Genomic DNA, 19,330 nt, shown 5'->3' with positions numbered 1-19,330 from the left:
AGCGACATGATCCTCTCGAACTATGAAAAGCCACGAGCAACAACTTTTGCCTTATGCTTCTCCACACTACTATCAGCAACTTGCTTTACCTTGTAAAGCCAACAGGAACTCACAATTGACTTCTTCTTTGGTCTCGAAACCACGTTTCAAACAATGTTACGAAATATGGAGTCATACTCCTCCACCATAGCATCAACCCAAATCAGTTGTTGCACTGCTTCCTCAAAGGAAGATGGCTCAGTCTCAACACATTCCCCAGCAAAGGCCATGTATCCAGTGTACCTCTCAAGTGACCTCCTCTGTCTGCGCTGAGAAGATGGTGCTCCCACATTCTCTCTTGCATCCTCCAACAATTTGTCAGCTTCTCTTGTGCGCTTTCTTCCATCTTTGGAAGACACTGCTTCAGTGGATTTCTCCACTCCTGGAACCTCTGCATGCGGCTACTCCCCATCAGTCTGAGGCTCCTCCTCCTTAGGAACCAACAGTTCCTCCACAGGTTGTAGTTGTAGCTCCCTCTCAAGGGAAACTCGCATGGCCTTCTACTCATCAACCTTGAGATCTCTACGAACCACTGTCCTTCGACCACTAGGCAAGTACACCCTATAGTTGGGAGGTGTATCATTGTACCCCACAAATATCCCAAACTTTGTTGTCAGCTCAAGCTTCTTTCGTGCATCCTTTGTCACATGGCAATATACTGATGAGCCAAAGATCCTGAAGTGACTGACATCTAGTCTCTTACCGGAGAAATCTTCCTTTGGTGTCTTCGTCCTAATTATGCGATGTGGGCTTCTATTTTGCAAATAGATTGTTGTGTTGCATGTCTCAGCCCACAAGTGAAGTGGTAGGCCTTGGTCATGTAGCATTGTCCGTGCTGCCCCTACAATAGTTTCATTCTTCCTCTTGGCCACCCTATTTTGTTGTGGGTTATGAGGTGTCGTCAACTCTCGTTTAATTCCTTCCGTTGCACAGAAGTCTTTAAACTCTTGAGAGGCATATTCTCCACCGTTGTCGCTTCTCAAGGCCTTGATCTTCTTCCCTGACTCTTTCTCGACTAAATCTTTGAACTCACAAAACTTTGTGAAGTTTGGTCCTTCTTCTGCATGAAATAAATCCAGCATTTACGAGAATAGTCATCAATGAAAATCACATAATACCTTTGCTTCGCTGTGGATGCCATCGAGAATGGTCCACACAAATCAGTATGAACTCGCTCTAAGATAGCCTCTACTCGACTGTCTCGATCATGAAAGGAAGACTTGGTGTACTTTCCCAAGGTACAACCTTTGCATGTGTCAACTTGCTCAAGTTTACCTTTGGGAAGTCCTATAGATATCTATTGCATTATCTTCAAAGCCCCATGATGCAAATGGCCCAACCGCCTGTGCCACAACTCGCCAATGTCTTGGCTTTGCACCAATTCTGCTTTCGTACTCAATGCTGCACAATCATCTACCTCTAGTTTATAGAGATTCTTCACCTGAATCCCTATCATCTTGGTCTGACCCATGGCTATGTGTCTTAGGAATGCCTTTCCTTTACTGAAGACAACATTGCAGCCTTTGTCCTCCAACAACGTGATGATACCAAGTTCTTCTTCAATCTAGGCACATACGTCACATTTGTCAAGGTGAGAGGAGCTCCATGCTCCCTCTGAAAAACAACTGCGTCCACTCCTGAAACACTATACCTTCCATCGTCAACCATCTCTATGTGCATCTTGAGGTCTTTCTCCTCCAAGGCACTGAACAAATTTTTATCACCGGTCATGTGGAATGAGGCTCCACTGTCAAGATACCAGACACAACCCATCATTGATGACACCATGCATGCAATGAGGGTAAAGTCCATTTCAAACTGAGAGGCTAATGCCTCACCTTCCTATCCTCCCCAGGATCCCTTCTTGGACTTCTTCGATGGGTAATTAGTCGCATAATGTCCCATCTTGTGACAATTAAAGCATATTACTTTAGACATGTCACCATTCTTCCCTCCATGAGAATAATTCGATTTGAAATGGGAAGCCTTCCCCTTCCCTTTCCTTGCCATACTTGCTAAGGCCATATTTCTTTCATCATCATTATTGGATGAAGAACTATCTCATATGCTCCTCGTGATCTCCTCCTGCATAAGATCTGACCACAGTCATTCCCAATCCGGCAATTTCTCCCTTCCATTCACAGAGTCCTAGTAGCTATTCCAACTCTTTGGAAGGCCAAGGAGAGCGAGGCTCACCATATCATCATCGGCAGTAGTTATTCCCACACTTCCAAGCTCATCTCTGCAGGTGGTAAGCTTGTTCAGATATGTCGAAATAGTATCACCCTTCTCCATCTTGATTCTTCCAAGCTTATCCTTGAGCGACAATTTCCTCTGGTTGCTACTATTCTGGTAGAGGTCCTTCAATGTCTTCCACATTGAAAATGGAGTATCCTTCCCATGGAGACTCAAGACAATATGGTCTCGAAATCCCTCAAGGATGATCCGTCTCACCTTCGCCACACACTTCTTCCACTCAGCCAACTCTTGTGCATTAGTTGAAGCTGGCTTTGGGATTTCTTGATCAATGAATTCCTTCAAGCCATTGTCTTCTAATACAGCCTCCATTCTATCTTTCCATGCTATGTAATTCGAGCTACCTTCCAAGGCATACTTGAGTCTCAAGCCATAGAATGCCATTGGCCAACCTTGAAGTATGATATGAATTCGATTTGCACCTGCAACCCCAAACTTCAAACTTCGAATTCTCTTCTCAGTATACTGTTCACAGCTCTAATACCATGTAGAAAATATGTGATAGGTTAACCCGATAATGCAATATAAATCAAAGCAGAATACTATAACCTACTTCTACTATCAACTTTCAGAAGCTTAAAGATCGAGCTAAACAATATAACCAGAAGAAGAAGAATCAATGGCACAATACACATGAAAATATTTTGGGGAAAGCCTCAGCGAAAAACCCCACACTATTGTATTATCATACATGGATGAATTACATAGGACTTATACAAATCCTTAGCTCTTACAGCTAGCCAGCTCTCAATACAATCCTCACAGGTGCTCACAGGCAATCTTGGCTTCTCTCCAACCTTCCTCTTTGCCCTCCAATCTCCTATTTCCTTGCGCTATTCCTTGTGGATGATTTGCCTTCAAAAACTGCACAATCCTCAAGGATTAATCCTTGACTACATGCATGAGTTTTCTCCATGAGAAAACACATGCAATGGATAGTACACTGTCCTTGAACATTAATCTCAATTGGGTCTTTCTCACAATAGACATGCATGAGTTTCTGATGAGGGAATCTTCAGTTAACTGGAGTAGCACTAGTTGAGTGCATTAATGCATCAACTGACTATTAACTCACTATTAGTTCCTCAAACAATTTGGAACTAATTTAACTAGACTTAACTTAGTAAACTGAGTTAACTAATTACAAATCAAATATAACTCAATCTTATCTCCTTAATTTAAGGGATAACTCTTGCATGACTTCAGAAAGACTGCTAACTTGAATTTCTCCAACTAATTAATTTAAAATAAATTAATTAATTATTTCCAAGTAGTTGTTAAGACTAAATTCGATTTTAATTCATAATTTAATTCAAGGAAAAATTAAATTGGAATATTATTGTTGCCATATTTCAACAATTCTCAGTGGGAAGGCCATCAGTCAACTTTCCAAGCACCGAGGAATCTCTTTGGTACAGCAGGTTGTTTAATCGGCAAGCAGCTAATAAATGTTAGATTGGGTCAATAGCAAAAGGAGAACATTGGTTGAAGTGCCAAGCCATTTGCAAGGCAAGGCATGTCAGTGAACCCAAGTGGTTGCCATGGAGATCTTTCCAAGTAGAATCAATTAATAGAACTTGGGAAGGGGAAGAGTATTCAGCTCTCATCAGATAACCAACTTTTGTGGATCCAAAATACTATTAGTGGGAAGGAGTGATTGGAATCTGGATTAGGGGCAAAAAATTTCTTGAAAATCAAGTGCTCGGAATCACTCAAAACCTAAATGACCGCATTTGTCTCGGTGATACAATCCCAATGCAACTCATTTCACTCAAAATGGAGTTCGTATGATAAAGTTAGAGCCTACTGTCCACTTTGTCAAACAGGGAAAATTTTGTGACTGGGATGCTGACTAGGCATCTGTACAGCCCAATCAGCAAAAACCATATTCCAAGGAATATTCCCAAAATATTCCAACAAGTGGCTCAACCGGGTTGTGAAAAGTGTCGACATGTGAATGGTAAACGGCATTGAGGTGGACCAATGAGAGGTTGACACGTGGCAAACCCGGAGGTCGCCAAGTGCCCTCTCAAACGTCATTTAAAATTTTATTGGCAGGTCAGGGAATCGAACCCACGACCTCACCCACACAAGACCAATGCTCCACTACTATACCACAACATGTTTCTTAACCACTAAGGGCTTGAGTTTGTATTTAAATGTTATTCTAATGAAGTTTAGAGGTAAGGCTAACCTTAACCGCCGCATGTGAATGCTAACCCTTTAACTGTTAGCATTAAGTGCTAATTGCACGATTAAAGCACTAATTGGAGGATTAGTGCTAATTAAACTGTGGTTAACCATTAATTAATTTCGGGATTAGCTTGGAAAATATTTTGGAGGGTCCGATCAATTCGGAGCTAACTCCAAATTTGGCAGAGTTCACTGGAGTTTCTCCAGTTTTGGTGGAGTTTTCCTAGGGAAAATCTAAGAGGCCATAAATTTGGCATATTTCGACCAATTTTGGCTTAGAAAGAGTCATCCCTAGATGATTTGGATGCTCTAAACATAATATAACAAGTTGTAGAGGCAGAAATGCACTTTTGTATGTGATTTTCTACATTGAATTTTAAGGGAGCCTAGGGCCACCAGGAGAGGAGGTCAAGCCTAGATCAGCTGAAGTCCAATTGCAAAGCTTGGAGAGTCATTTTTGGGGTTTTTGGGTCTTCTGAATCCAATGGAGTAGGTTGCAAAGCAATTGGAGAACTTCAGGTGCATGTAATCATAGAATTTACCATTAATCCAAAGAGGGCCTAGCCATTGAAGCAGGTTCAAGGAGATGTAGCCCAGGAGGGGTGAACTCCTTTATCAGCTTTGTGTTATGAATTTGTTGTGTTTTAATTATCTGGATTTTACTTGTTGTATATGTGTTTTAAACAACTAATTAATCTCATAAATTTCTCATAAAAGATGTTGGAAATACTGAGAGGGGGGTGAATCAGTATTCCTTTTTAATTATTCTTTTTATCACCAAAACATATATATATGGAACACAGAAATAGATAGCTGGAATAAATGCTTTTATTAACACAAATAGTGCAATGAAATAAATACAATACATAAATGGTTGCAATCAGTTTCCAAGCACTTACTTGGACTTTTGTGAGGCTCCAACCTCCAGAGCACCAACTTTGTTTTGCCAAGGCAATAGTTCTGCACTTAGGAGCACCAACTCCCAAGGATTCCAATCCTTTCAGTTCTGAGGCTCCAACTCCATGGGCTCCAACCCAAACCTGGTATAAACTGTTTTGTTGTAGTTCTCTGCTCCCAAGCCTGCTGAGCTTATGCTTCACTCCTGTTCTCCTACTTCTCCTATCTCTCCTGCCTCTGCCTAAACTTCAGCTTCCTCTCACTCTGATTATCCACGCACACTTCCTTGTTTTTTCCTATTTTTTTATTCCTGATGCCTCTGACTATTCATTTCCGCTTTCCACTAGCTCTTCGGCTTCTTCAACGCTCGCTTCAGCTTCCTCTATGCTAGCTTGTCCTTTGGCTTCCCTCTTCTTCATTGCTTTGGCCTTTCGATTTCCTCTACGTTGGCTTACCCTTCGGCTTCCTGGCTTTTCGATCGTTGTAGCTTCCTCTGTTTCTTTGTGCTCACCAACACTTCTAGGACACGTTGATTCAATGGCGAGGACCGAAATACACAGAGAAAGCTGCCATGTCACCACCGCCATCGCAATCAGCATCATTCAAGCCTTCCGAACTATCAGGAATGTTTCTTATGCATTTTGGCCTTCAAACCCTGCGCAATGAAAATATTCAAATACCACAAGTGGTATTTTGGAAGGGGCATAAGCGGGAATTGGTATTCAGAGGATGGCTTCCAATTCCACTTGGCAAGTGACACGTAGCAGCGGGAAGGAAGAGGATACCGCTTTTCGGGTGGGTATTCCTCGAGCTACATGTCCACTCGAAATATATGTAGACTGTTGGATCCACGAAGGGATGATCAATGGTGGAGGGTCGGATGCATCGGGAATGTGGACCTGTATTTTTACAGTCGCGAATGTAATACACATGAATATATGAAAAAACGACTAAAATGTTAAAGGGCGGACTTCAAATTTATTATGCCCGCATTTATAACTTTGTCAGGTCCACTACATATATCGAAATCGGCAGTTGCAGCTTCCCGATGGCTAATGGTCGATTCACCTACGGATGCAATATTATATTAAGCCAACTTGTAATGTTGCATCGGGTCCGCAACATGTATCGCAATCGACACTTTCAGGGGTGACACCCCTTTGTATTATTGCGATATGCGGATGCGATATATCATTAAACCATTTCATAATGTTGCAGTGGGTCTGCACATATCACAATTATATATATATTGCAAATTTGCATGTTTTAATGTGGCAAGACTTAAAGGCCTGCATCTATGAAATACACTTAAAACCGCTTTGAAGCACTTACCCAGACTTCACCTGTTTATACACCCAAACATATATATGTCGTCGGGTCGGCACATATATATCGCAATCGGGGGTTTTGGGTAGTGACACATAACCGAACTGCCAATTACAATATTACCGATCTCTACATATTTCTCCGCTCTGATAGTGTATTCCTCTATATGTACATGTTTTTGCCTGCAATAGTGTATATAGCCTTTATATATGTGTTTGCGCCTCCGATAGTGTATTTGGCATATATATATGTGTTTCCGCCTCCAATAGGGTATTTGCATGCATATACACTATATTGCTCCCGATAGCTCCCGATAGTGTATTCTTTGGCATTCTTGTCATACTTTGCTCCGATAGTGTATTTGCATGCATATACACTATATTGCTCTCGATAGCTCCCAACAGTTTATTCTTTGGCATTCTTTGCCATACTTTGCTCCGATAACTCTGTTTGCTTCTTCTGATGGCTCTGTTTTGCTCCTCCAATGGCTCTATTTGCTTCCTCTAGCTCCTCAAATATTTCCATATTGACATCAATGACAATCTATGTCAACAATCTCCCCCTTTGTTATTGATGGAAATATTCTTCTGCTCTCCCCCTAGTGGGTTTTCCCTTTATATACGCTACGGTATGGGGAGCAAAATTCCATATAAGCATTATCTAATGCCGAAGTGAATGAAAACTTATAATTTTAAAGACGTCAAAACACGTCTCTAGCCTATACCACTAAATGTGAGCGTTAAGTTTCAATGCTTCCTTGGGTTAATTCAAAAAAAAATAACGGTTGAACTTGAATTAGGTTTCAATTCCAAGGCCCTACCGTTTTCATCTAAAAACTCCTATCTGCAGTTGTATGAGAAAATAAATATTTCTTCGATGAAAGTTAACACTAATCAAGGGATAGAGAGCATACAATCAATGCAACAATCAAAGAATGAAATCTTTCACTAATACATGTCTTAAATGCACTTAATCTTCCCTTAACAACAAAAGAAGTTTCATTTCATTTCCAATGCTTATGATGATGCAATTCTAGTTTCTCAATGATGCTACTAATGCAATATTTTCGCTTAAGTAAACTAGTATGATGTTTTTCTTCTCATAAAATGAAAAAATGAATCTTTCACATAGAGCATTTTTAATGAAAATTGCACAATTTCAAACAAACAAGCATCAATCAAATCCAAAGCATGATAAATGAAACTAAAAACAAATTCTTCTCTGAATCAAACAAACCAAACACATAAATGCTTCAATTGACAAACCAAGCAATGTAATATATGCTCAGAAATAGAAAAGAGACACTTGAAATAAAAGAACAAACGAGACTCTTTCACTCATTCAAATGAAAATGAAGCAATGAAGATGTTGCGACTGAAAGATGGATTAAATGAAGCAGAAAATCAGAAACTTGACACAATGAGTAAACAAACAAATGAATGGTGATTGACCTAGATGTCCTAGGGTCATAGAAACCATCCAAAAAACACAAAAAAAAAAAAATCAGGCAATGAAAATTCAAGCCAATCAATCAATCAAACCCAGCAAACAAAGCATCCCAGTCACTTTTGGGCAGAAGAAGAGATTCTGAGGGTCAAGACACATTGGCACTGGAATGGGAGAAACTATGATTTTTGTTAACTCATAAACCAGCACAACGTTTTGGCTAAAACTAGCGCTGAAAAGGGGTTCGACATGACTGTCAGGCTAAAATTGGCACTGATCGGTGCGACTGTTTCGCTGAAACTAGTGTTGATCAGGGATCGACGCGACTGTTTGGATGAAAGTAGCGTTGATCGAGGGATTCAAAGAAAAAATAACTTCACACGGGACTAGACTTAACACATCATAGGGTAGGATAGTGTCTGTATGTTGTTGAGAATGCAACAAGATGATGGAGCTTAGTGGAAAGGAGTCGCCTTCACTAAGTGGGCCCACAGGCAAATTATGGCGCAAAGTCTATTTTTAGACATATGGATCATGGTCTATGAGTTGCAGAATGTTGTTTATGGATGATTGGTCATGTTGGAAAAAATAGATGGACTTCTATTTCTGGTTCACAGCAGGAGTGATCAAAGTCTATTTTTAGACGCGAGGCTAAAAATACAAAAGTCAAATATTATTGTCTCATAATAATATTTAAACTATAAACATTATCTTATCCTCTTGGAGCACTTCAGTTTAAGCTACAGATGTGGCACATGCAGCTGTCAGAAGGAAATACGCTTTCTTTGTGGGTCAGTTGAGTTGTTGCATGCAGGACTTCAGTTAGAACTCAAGCAGTTGAGTTTGGTGGAGTTTATTGTGGAGTTGATGGAGTTGTGTTCAGTTTGACTTGGTTAAACTAGTTGTAATTAGTCCAACTGCAAATAGACTAATGATGAGTTGTTAAACTAATTATTAACTCATAAAGCAACTAAATAATACATCAGTTAACTCAGTTGCATGTCAGTGCATGTACAGTTCAACAGGGACAGGTGTTAGAGGTTGAGATTGCTATCAGTTGTGACTATAGTTGTGTATGAGGATTTGCACAAGCAATGTATTGAGTATACCAATGAGTATTGCGTAGATTTACCCAGTAGAATAGCCTGTGCTCATGTGATTTCCATTGTGAGTTATTCTCAGCAGGTTTGTGCAATAGAGGCAGGCAAAGCAGTGGAGAAGATTTGAACCTGTGACTTGTTCGGGTCTGAGCTAGTTTGTGTGTAACAGGTGGAGATAGTGTTGGATACTTGAGAGGAGTATTGTACTATGTTATGTTACATGTTCTCAATCATTAATATACAGATAGTGTGGGGTTTTCAGCTGTAAGCTTTCCCCGGGTTACATACTATGTTAATGTGTGCATGCTATTGATGTTTCATTGTTTTTGATGCTGCTAAATTGATGATCAACATAGAGGAGCTTATGTATTGTGCATGTATTCTGCAATAGTGCATGATCAGGATAATATCTGTTGAATATGTGTTTATTATTCAAAATTTCTACATGTTATCGGAGTTGTTGATCATTAGATCTACTATTCAGAAAGTGTTTACATCTTATTTCTTCAAGCAGAGTCTGTAATCGAGCCAGGTAGCTTCTGGATTCATCCTTCCTTTGGAAGGTGAGATATCCGGTAAAAGCCCATACAGTCAATCTTTGTACGAGAAATACTCTGTTCTCACGAATTCTAGATCCGAGGCGGTTGAGTTTGGAGCTAGTGGAATTCGAATTTGCAGCAGTGTTTTCTTGGTGTCAATGTTGCAAATGTCTTTCAACAGATTGCGATTGGAGTATGCTCTTGAGGGTAGCTTGAACTATATTGCATGGAAGGACAGGATGGAGGCGGTGTTGGATGATAACGGGCTGAAGGAGTTCATAGAGGCTGAGGTCCCAAAGCCTACTGCTGTTGCCGCAGCTGAGGCTTGGCAAAAGAAGACAGCAAAGTGTTGGAGGATTCTGTTAGAGGGCGTGAAGGATCACATTGTGTCCAGCCTACATGGAAAGGCTTCTCCATACTTGATGTGGAAAGCGTTAACAAATCTATTCCAAAGCAAGAGTGATCAAAGGAAGCTGGCACTCAAGGATAAACTCAGGAACATCAAATGTGAGAAGGGAGACAGTATGCCCAAGTATCTCACGAAGTTCACTCAGTGTCGAGATGAGCTGGGAAGTGTGGGGGTTACTATTGATGATGAGGACTTGGTGAGCTTGGCTCTCCTTGGTCTTCCGAAGAGTTGGCATTCCTATCAGGACTCTGTCAATGGTCGGGAGAAATTGCCAGGATGGGAGAGACTTTGGTCAGATCTTGTGCAGGAGGAGATCAAGCAGAATACCAGGGACGGATCTTCATCAAAGGGAACTGATGAAGAAAATTTTGCTTTGGCTGCCAAAGCAAAGAAGGGGAAGAGCAAGAAATCTTCTCAGTCTTGTGAGAAAGGCAAGAAGCAGGACATGTCCAAGGTGAAGTGTTTTCACTGTCACCAACACGGACACTATGCCACTAATTGTCCGCAGAAGAAGAAGAAAAAGCAAGTTGTTGGATCTGCAGCAGGAGAGGCTCTAGCCTCACAGTTTGAGCTTGATTTTTCATTGATCGCATGCTTGGTTTCAAGTGTGATGGGATCAGTGTGGTTCTTGGACAATGGTGCGTCTTTTCACATGACAGGAGATCGAGATTTGTTTTCTGATCTGGAGGACAAAGATCTTGGAGTGCACATCGAGATGGGCGATGATGGTAGATACAGTGCGACCGGTATCGGTACCATTTCCTTTGAGAGGGAATCTGGTAAACCCTTCGTATTGAAGGAAGTGATGCATGTTCCAGGATTGAAGAAGAATCTTATCTTTGTGGCGATGTTAGAAGACAAGGGATATGATGTTGTTTTCAGCGAGGGAAAGGCTTTCTTGCACAGCAAGACAACTGGAGAACCCGAAAGATAGGGGTTCGAGTGAGGAACCTTTATCAATTGCATGTAGATGGATGCACAGCAATGGAATGCAAGGCAGAAGGATTGGTGAGCCGGGATGATGGCAAGCTGTGGCACAGGAGATTGGTTCACCTTCACCATGGAGCCTTGAAGATACTGCAGCAAATCACTACAGGGCTTCCTAAAGGCACTCTTGCGCAGTCAGATCAGTGCAAGGGGTGTACTTTGGGAAAGTTTTTGAAAGCCACCTTTCACAAGAAGGATAGTCATGCCACGACGATCCTTGAGAGAATTCACACAGACGTGTGTGGACCTTTCTCAGTAGCTTTGGCAGCAAAACACAGGTATTATGTGATTTTTGTTGATGATTTCTCTCGTAAGTTCTGGATCTTCTTCATGCAGAAGAAGAGCGAGACATACTCAAAGTTCTGTGAGTTCAAAGCACTGGTCGAGAAGGAGTCGGGGAAGAAGGTGAAGGCTCTTAGGAGCGATAATGGTGGTGAATACATCTCTGACGAGTTCAAGGATTTCTGCAAGGCAGAAGGGATTCGAAGAGAGCTCATAGCTCCCCATAACCCACAGCAGAACGGGGTTGTTGAGCGGAAGAACAGAACGATCGTGGGTGCTACACGGGCGATGTTGCATGATTAGGGCCTAACCCTTCACTTGTGGGTCGAAGCATGCAATACAGCAGTTTATGTGCAGAACCGTTGTCCTCACAGGATACTTGGCATGAGTACACCCGAGGAGGCTTATTCTGGTAAGAAGCCTGATCTTTCTCATTTGAGGATTTTTGGTGCTAACGTTTACATGCATGTGACGAAGGATGCCAGGAAGAAGTTGGAGCTGACCACAGAGGTTGGGATATTTGTGGGGTACACTGATATGCCCCATAATTATCGTGTGTATTTGCCAGACAGTGGTAAGACTGTTGTGCGACGGGATATAAAATTTCAGGAGGAGAAAGCCATGAAGTGTTCACTTGAGAGGGAGCCACACTTGCATGCAGATGAGGAGCTATTAGTTCCTAAAGATGAGCTTCAGGACGTGGATCAGCCATAGGACGAGGTTCATGGAGTGGAAGAGACCACTCATGTAGTGCCAACCATCAGAGGGCGAAAGCGCTTGATAGAAGCTGAGCGACTGGCTCAAGATGCAGAGAAAGTTGTAGGACCACCTATAGCCCAACACAGGCAGAGACAGTCACCTGATCAGTACACTGGATACATGGCTCTTATGAGCAAATTCGTTGTGACTGAGCCATCCTCTTTCGAGGAAGCTGTGGAGGATCCCGCATGGGTAAATGCCATGGTGGAAGAGTATGATTCTATTGTCAAAAACAGTGCATGGGAGATTGTTCCTAGACCGGAAGGGAAATCAGTGGTGGGTTTGAGATGGATCTACAAAGTTAACCAGGTAGCTGACGGAAGTGTGGAGAAGTACAAGGCAAGATTTGTTGCCCGAGGCTTTTCACAAATAGAGGGGATCGATTATGAGGAGACCTTTGCACCTGTCGCAAGGTATTCTTCCATACGGACGATTCTTGCTCTCTCAGCGCAGATGGGATGGCCCATTCATCAGATGGATGTGAAGACTGTGTTCCTCAATGGAGTCATTGAGGAGGAGGTGTGCATTGAGCAGCCCGAAGGTTTTGAGATCTTCAACAACAAGTCGCATGTGTGCAGGCTCGAGAGAGCGCTGTATGGGTTGAAACAATCACCACGTGCTTGGTACACATGGATAGACAGTTATTTCACCGGACTTGGATTCTCCAAGAGTGAGGTGGATCCTAACCTATACCAGATTGTGGTGGAGGCTAAGTTGCTTATCATTGTACTTTATGTAGATGATTTGATTCTAACGGGTGATGAGCTGTTGATACTTTCATGCAAGGATGATCTTGCTAAGGAGTTTGAGATGAAGGACTTGGGCCTCCTTCATTATTTCCTGGGATTGGAAATTTGGCAGCACAGTGATGGACTATTTGTTTCTCAGGGTAAGTATGCTCAGGAGATACTGGAGAAGTTCAACATGCATGGCTGCAAGCCTGTTGATACTCCTCTTCCTGGTGGTTGGAGGAAGGAGGATGCCACTTCAGCAGATGAAGTGGATGCCACTGTTTATCGACAGTTGGTGGGGTCGCTTATGTATCTGGTCAATACACAACCCGATATATGCTATGCTGTTAACCAACTTTCACAAGCTATGGTTAAGCCAACCAAGCTCTTCTGGAAGGCAGGCAAGCATGTATTGCGTTATTTGAGAGGCACATCGGGATATGGATTGTGGTACAGACAGGAGGATGAGGTGAAGCTATGTGGCTTCACGAATGCAGATTGGGCAGGGAGCCCAACGGATAGAAAGAGCACATCACGAGGGGTCTTCAGTATCGGGTCGACAGTGGTTTCTTGGTACAGCAGGAAGCAGAGATCCGTGGCACTCAGTTCAGCAGAGGCTGAGTATATGGCAACAAGTTTGGCTGCATGCGAGGCTATATGGATGAGGAAGATTCTGGTCGGTTTGTTCAGTTCTCACTTGGAGCCTACTGTGATTTACTGTGATAACCAGAGTTGCATTAAACTCTCGGCTAATCCTGTATTTCATGATAGATCTAAGCATATTGACATCAGGTACCATCATATCAGAGATTGTGTGCAGCGGAGAATCATGTTACTTTCATACATTCCAACGGAGGATCAGGATGTTGATATCTTGACGAAGGCGCTCACCAGGAGCAAATTCGAATACCACCGAGGCAGGATAGGGGTTGTTGATAATCCATATCTTGTTGAGAGGGAGTGTTGAGAATGCAACAAGATGATGGAGCTTAGTGGAAAGGATTCGCCTTCACTAAGTGGGCCCACAGGAAAATTATGGCGCAAAGTCTATTTTTAGACTGTCTATTTTTAGACTATGTCTATTTTTAGACATATGGATCATGGTCTATGAGCTGCAGAATGTTGTTTATGGATGATTGGTCATGTTGGGAAAAATAGATGGACTTCTATTTCTGGTTCATAGCAGGAGTGATCAAAGTCTATTTTTAGACGCCAGGCTAAAAATACAAAAGTCAAATATTATTGTCTCATAATAATATTTAGACTATAAACATTATCTTATCCTCTTGGAGCACTTCAGTTTGAGCTACAGATGTGGCACATGCAGCTGTCAGAAGGAAATACGCTTTCTTTGTGGGTCAGTTGAGTTGTTGCATGCAGGACTTCAGTTAGAACTCAAGCAGTTGAGTTTGGTGGAGTTTATTGTGGAGTTGATGGAGTTGTGTTCAGTTTGACTTGGTTAAACTAGTTGTAATTAGTCTAACTGCAAATAGACTAATGATGAGTTGTTAAACTAATTATTAACTCATAAAGCAACTAAAGAATACATCAGTTAACTCAGTTGCATGTCAGTGCATGTACAGTTCAACAGGTACAGGTGTTAGAGGTTGAGATTGCTATCAGTTGTGACTATAGTTGTGCATGAGGATTTGCACAAGAAATGTATTGAGTATGCCAATGAGTATTGCGTAGATTTGCCCAGTAGAATAGCTTGTGCTCACGTGATTTCCAGTGTGAGTGATTCTCAGCAAGTTTGTGCAATAGAGGCAGGCAAAGCAGTGGAGAAGATTTGAACCTGTGACTTGTTCGGGTCTGAGCTGGTTTGTGTGTAACAGGTGGAGATAGTTCTGGATACTTGAGAGGAGTATTGTACTATGTTATGTTACATGTTCTCAATCATTAATATACAGATAGTGCGGGGCTTTCAGTTGTAAGCTTTCCCTGGGTTACATATTGTGTTAATGTGTGCATGCTATTGATGTTTCATTGTTTTTGATGCTGCTAAATTGATGATCAACGTAGAGGAGCTTATGTATTGTGCATGTATTCCACAATAGTGCATGATCAAGATAATCTCTGTTGAATATGTGTTTATTATTCAAAATTTCTACATATTCCTTCAAACAGGTCAATACAAATCCAAAAGACCATAAATAAACAAACTAGGCACACAAGTAGAAAAAATAGAGTGATGAAAAGGAGACCAGAAGAGTCACCAATTTGTGGTGTAGGAATATCCTCTCTGTGGACAGAGACGATCCTTCTAGCCCAAGAGAGTGGTTCTAGCCGCAAACAAGACAACTAACATAAGTTCCCTTAGATTTAGAATGGAAAATATCCTACCTCTTGCATTGTTTATCCTTGTTCAATGATGTCCCTGTGTTTTTTCTCCAGCGATCAGCTCCTTACTATCAATCAAGCACCTGAAACCGAAGCACACATGATAGCATACAATAGAGTTCAATCTACTTAAGAGGCTAAGGATTCTTAAGATACCAAATACAATATTGCAATTGATATAGGAAACAAAATATCAATTGTATTAATATGACAAAAAGGAAAGTACAACCTTGGCCTTAGCTTTGCAGGTTTCCTTCGATCGGTCCAGATCCTAAGCATCACTCTAACATCTCCTCAAACACCTCAATCATGGGAATTTAAGGTCTCTTTATCCTTGTTCACACCAAAACATTCTACAATCTAATCTCCCTTTAACAAGCTCTTAACAAGCATAAACTAAGACGTAAGACCAGCAAACTCTCCCATCTTCCAAGATGAATCCAAGCTACATCCAAAAATTAGCAAAGATTAGAATAGTAGGGGATTATATAGTCATGAGAGATGGGATATGGTTCCTCTTATGATGGGAAGAAGCCTTATCTCTTGGGTTAGTTCCTTTTTAATAGGGGAAAGGATCCCAAACAGTCTCTCTTGGCTCTATCTCGACTAACCATTTACCAAACCTCCTCCCACAAAGCTTCTAGATTTGGAACCTTCGATTACATTTTTAAAACTTTCCAGAAAAGGATCGGTGTGGGTAATCAAGGGATAACAGCACTGATCGGTGTGGGGCTCAATGTTATTCTCAGCATCGGCACGGGGCTAAGTGTTATTCTCAACAAATCAGCACAGGGAAGAAACCGAGGGATAGTGTTAGCCTTTAAAACTGGGTTTAAAGGAAGTATCTCCGGAATTGATGTAAAGGGAAAATTCTTTGCAGATGGAAAGTGACTCAGAGAGATGTTCTTCATGATAAGGAAGTACACAGGGTTTATTGTAAAGGTGCTCTAAGATCAAGGAACAAGGAGTACAAGGACAGTGGAAAAATGTTGTGTAACACCCACCTCTCCCCTACATCTACAAATCAGCCCCACCATTGATGTGGCACAACACACATGCGTCCCACTACACAATAGGTCATGTTATGTGCATGTGTCATACCGCATCAATAGAGAGGTTGAGTGATCAGGACTGGGTTCTATTTTCTGATTGGTTTTATGTTTTTTAATGTTTTTTAATTCTTAATACTTTGTTTAATTGGATTAAGAATTAAAAAACATTAAAAAACATAAAACCAATCAGAAAATAGAACCCAGTTCTGATCACTCAACCTCTCTATTGATGCGGTATGACACATGCACATATATATATATATATATATATATATATATATATATATATATATATATATATATATATATATATATATATATATATATATAATCTTGTGTGAGTGGGAGGAAGGAATGGAATCCTCCCCAACCATGATCAATTCCCCCAAGTGACATGACAGATGTTGATAGTATTGACAATCTACATATACTCCTCATGTGGAATATACATCATTGTACCAGTGAATATATATATATATTGATTATCTTTAGTTTTTTAATATAAAAAAATTTAATTTCCCCTCGCTCCTCCCCAATGAGCTCACTTAGCAATCCCATAAAAATGTAATGTGAACTCATTCAAATCCTCGGATGCTTACCCATGGGTCACGTGTTGGGGGGTGGTGTGGTTCACCTTGGGTTCCTTTTTATGGAGTAAAAATTGAATTACCTTCTGAACAAGAGATCACAGGAAAAACTAAGAAATTTATATTGGTTGATCACTAGGGTTATTTTGTAATTGCCAATAATTGATGCAAATTAAGATATAATATGTGTTGAAATTGTAACTATGTTTGGTCTTCATAATTGTCATTGTACTTGTATCGATATCTATTTCATGTAAAAACAAAAAGAAGAAAAACTTTTATTTTTATTTTTATTGTCAAGCATGTTCTCCATGCTTTATTTTGGTCAAAAGAAAAAGTTAAATGGCATGTTCTTTGTGGCCCTATGAAAAGAACAAAAATTGAATTTTTGTCAAGTTTCATTTGTCTGATCAAGTTTCTAAGTCATCCCTCCTAAAGTTCAAGTAGGCCTGCCCAAAAGTCGTGTCCTTTCAGATACAAGAACAACTATATATTGGCACCTATCCTCTAACATTTGGAGACCAATTCAATGATCTTCTATGCCAAGTTCTAATGTATATATGTGAGCTACCTGTGGAAAATTGAGGCATAAACTTCCTAAGAAAAGAAAGATATCAATGGTACCTTTTCTCTGTGACAATGTGAGTTTATGAGGCATCTTCTTTGTAACAGTGCAAGTGTTTCTGAGGCACCTTCTCTATGATGATGAGAGTTTTTCTAAGATATCTTCCTTTGTGACATGCGACCTTTTAGATGGACCAGATACATGTGTAATGAAAGCTACAGGAAGACTACGATCTCTATGATCACTACAACAAAACCCTGTGATTAGCGTCCCTTTTTTCTTCCTTTTTTGTGTCTAGAGCCCATTTTTGGTGCTATTTGTGTCCATTTATCAAATATGGTGCAAAAATTGATGCAAAGTTTGCACCGAGTTTTTCACCAAGTCTTACACCAAGTTTAGCACCAGGTATTGTAATAGGTTTTGCATCAGGTTTTACACCAGGTTTTACTCCAGGTTTTATGCCAGGTTTTGTGCCATCCTTTGCACCATGTTTTGCATCAAGTTTAGCACCTAATTTTGTTTTGCCAACTTTTGTATCATTTATTACATCCACTTTTTGCGCTTACACTCACATCAACTTTTTCATCCTCTCTTGCATCCTCTTTTCCATCATTTTTTAAATCATTTTTTACATCCCCTTTGCGTCAATATTTGCATAAGGTTTTATGTCTCATATTTCATCTACTTTTGCATCGAATTTTGTTGCATCAACTTTTGCATCATATTTTTCATCCATTGTTGCACCCATGTTTACGTCCACTTTTGCATCCCTTTTTGCATCTTCATTTGCTTCTTTTTTTACATCTATCATTGCATCCACTTTTGTTGTGACACTATTTGTACCATGTTTTGTACTTACTGTTGTACCCACTATTGCTTCCAATTTTGCATCCACTTTTGCATCAAAATATTGCATCTATTTTTGCATCCACTTTTGTGTTGGGTTTTGCATCTCATTTTGTATCTTCTTTTGCATCTACTTCCATTGCATCCGTATTTTTCATCCAATTTTGTTTCTGTTGTTGCACCATGTTTGCATCTTGTCTTGCATCCAAGTTTGCATCTCTCTTTTTTGTGTTTTTTGTTACATCCACTTTCTCATCCACTTTTGTTGTGCCATATCATGTGCCTATCATTGAAACCCACATTTTCTTCCAATTTTTCATCCACATTTGCATCCTCTTTTGTGTCCAAGTTTGCATCAAATATTTTTTATGTTTTTTGCATCCCATTTTGCATCTACTTTTACATCTACTTCTGATGCGTTCAATTTTGAATCTAATTTTGTATCCACTATTGCACCCATGTTTGGTCCATGTTTACATCCATTTTTTAATCCAATTTTTCCTCCTTTTTGCATCCAAGTTTGTGTCTTTTTTTTGGTTCATTTGTTTATCCACATTTATTTCACAACAATTCATGCTAATTTTTATGCCTACTATTACACCCATGTTTTCTTCCACTTTTTCATCCATGTTTGCATCATATTTTGTGTCCAAGTTTGCATCAACTATTGCATCTAATTTTTCATCCACTTTTGTGTCAATTTCTCTATCTTGTTTTGCATCTACTTATGTTATGTCCACTCTTCATCCAATTTTATATCTATTGTTGCCCCCATTTTTTTTTTACTTTTGCATCCATTTTCCAGCACTCATTTTTTTTTTTGCATTGATGATATTTCTTATGAAATTAACAATTATGAACAACTGATGACAATTTCAATAATTATGACGATGATGATAATGAAGATGATGACGATGACATGAATTGTGATTATTATGATAATCAAAATGATGATAAAGATGATGGGGGTTATAAT

The sequence above is a fragment of the Pinus tabuliformis genome, chromosome 8, assembly GCF_031772625.1.
Source record: "Pinus tabuliformis cultivar Carrire ecotype Pingquan chromosome 8, CPIR1, whole genome shotgun sequence".
In the NCBI taxonomy this organism is placed as follows: domain Eukaryota; kingdom Viridiplantae; phylum Streptophyta; class Pinopsida; order Pinales; family Pinaceae; genus Pinus; species Pinus tabuliformis.
Note: the sequence above shows the minus strand (reverse complement) of the source record.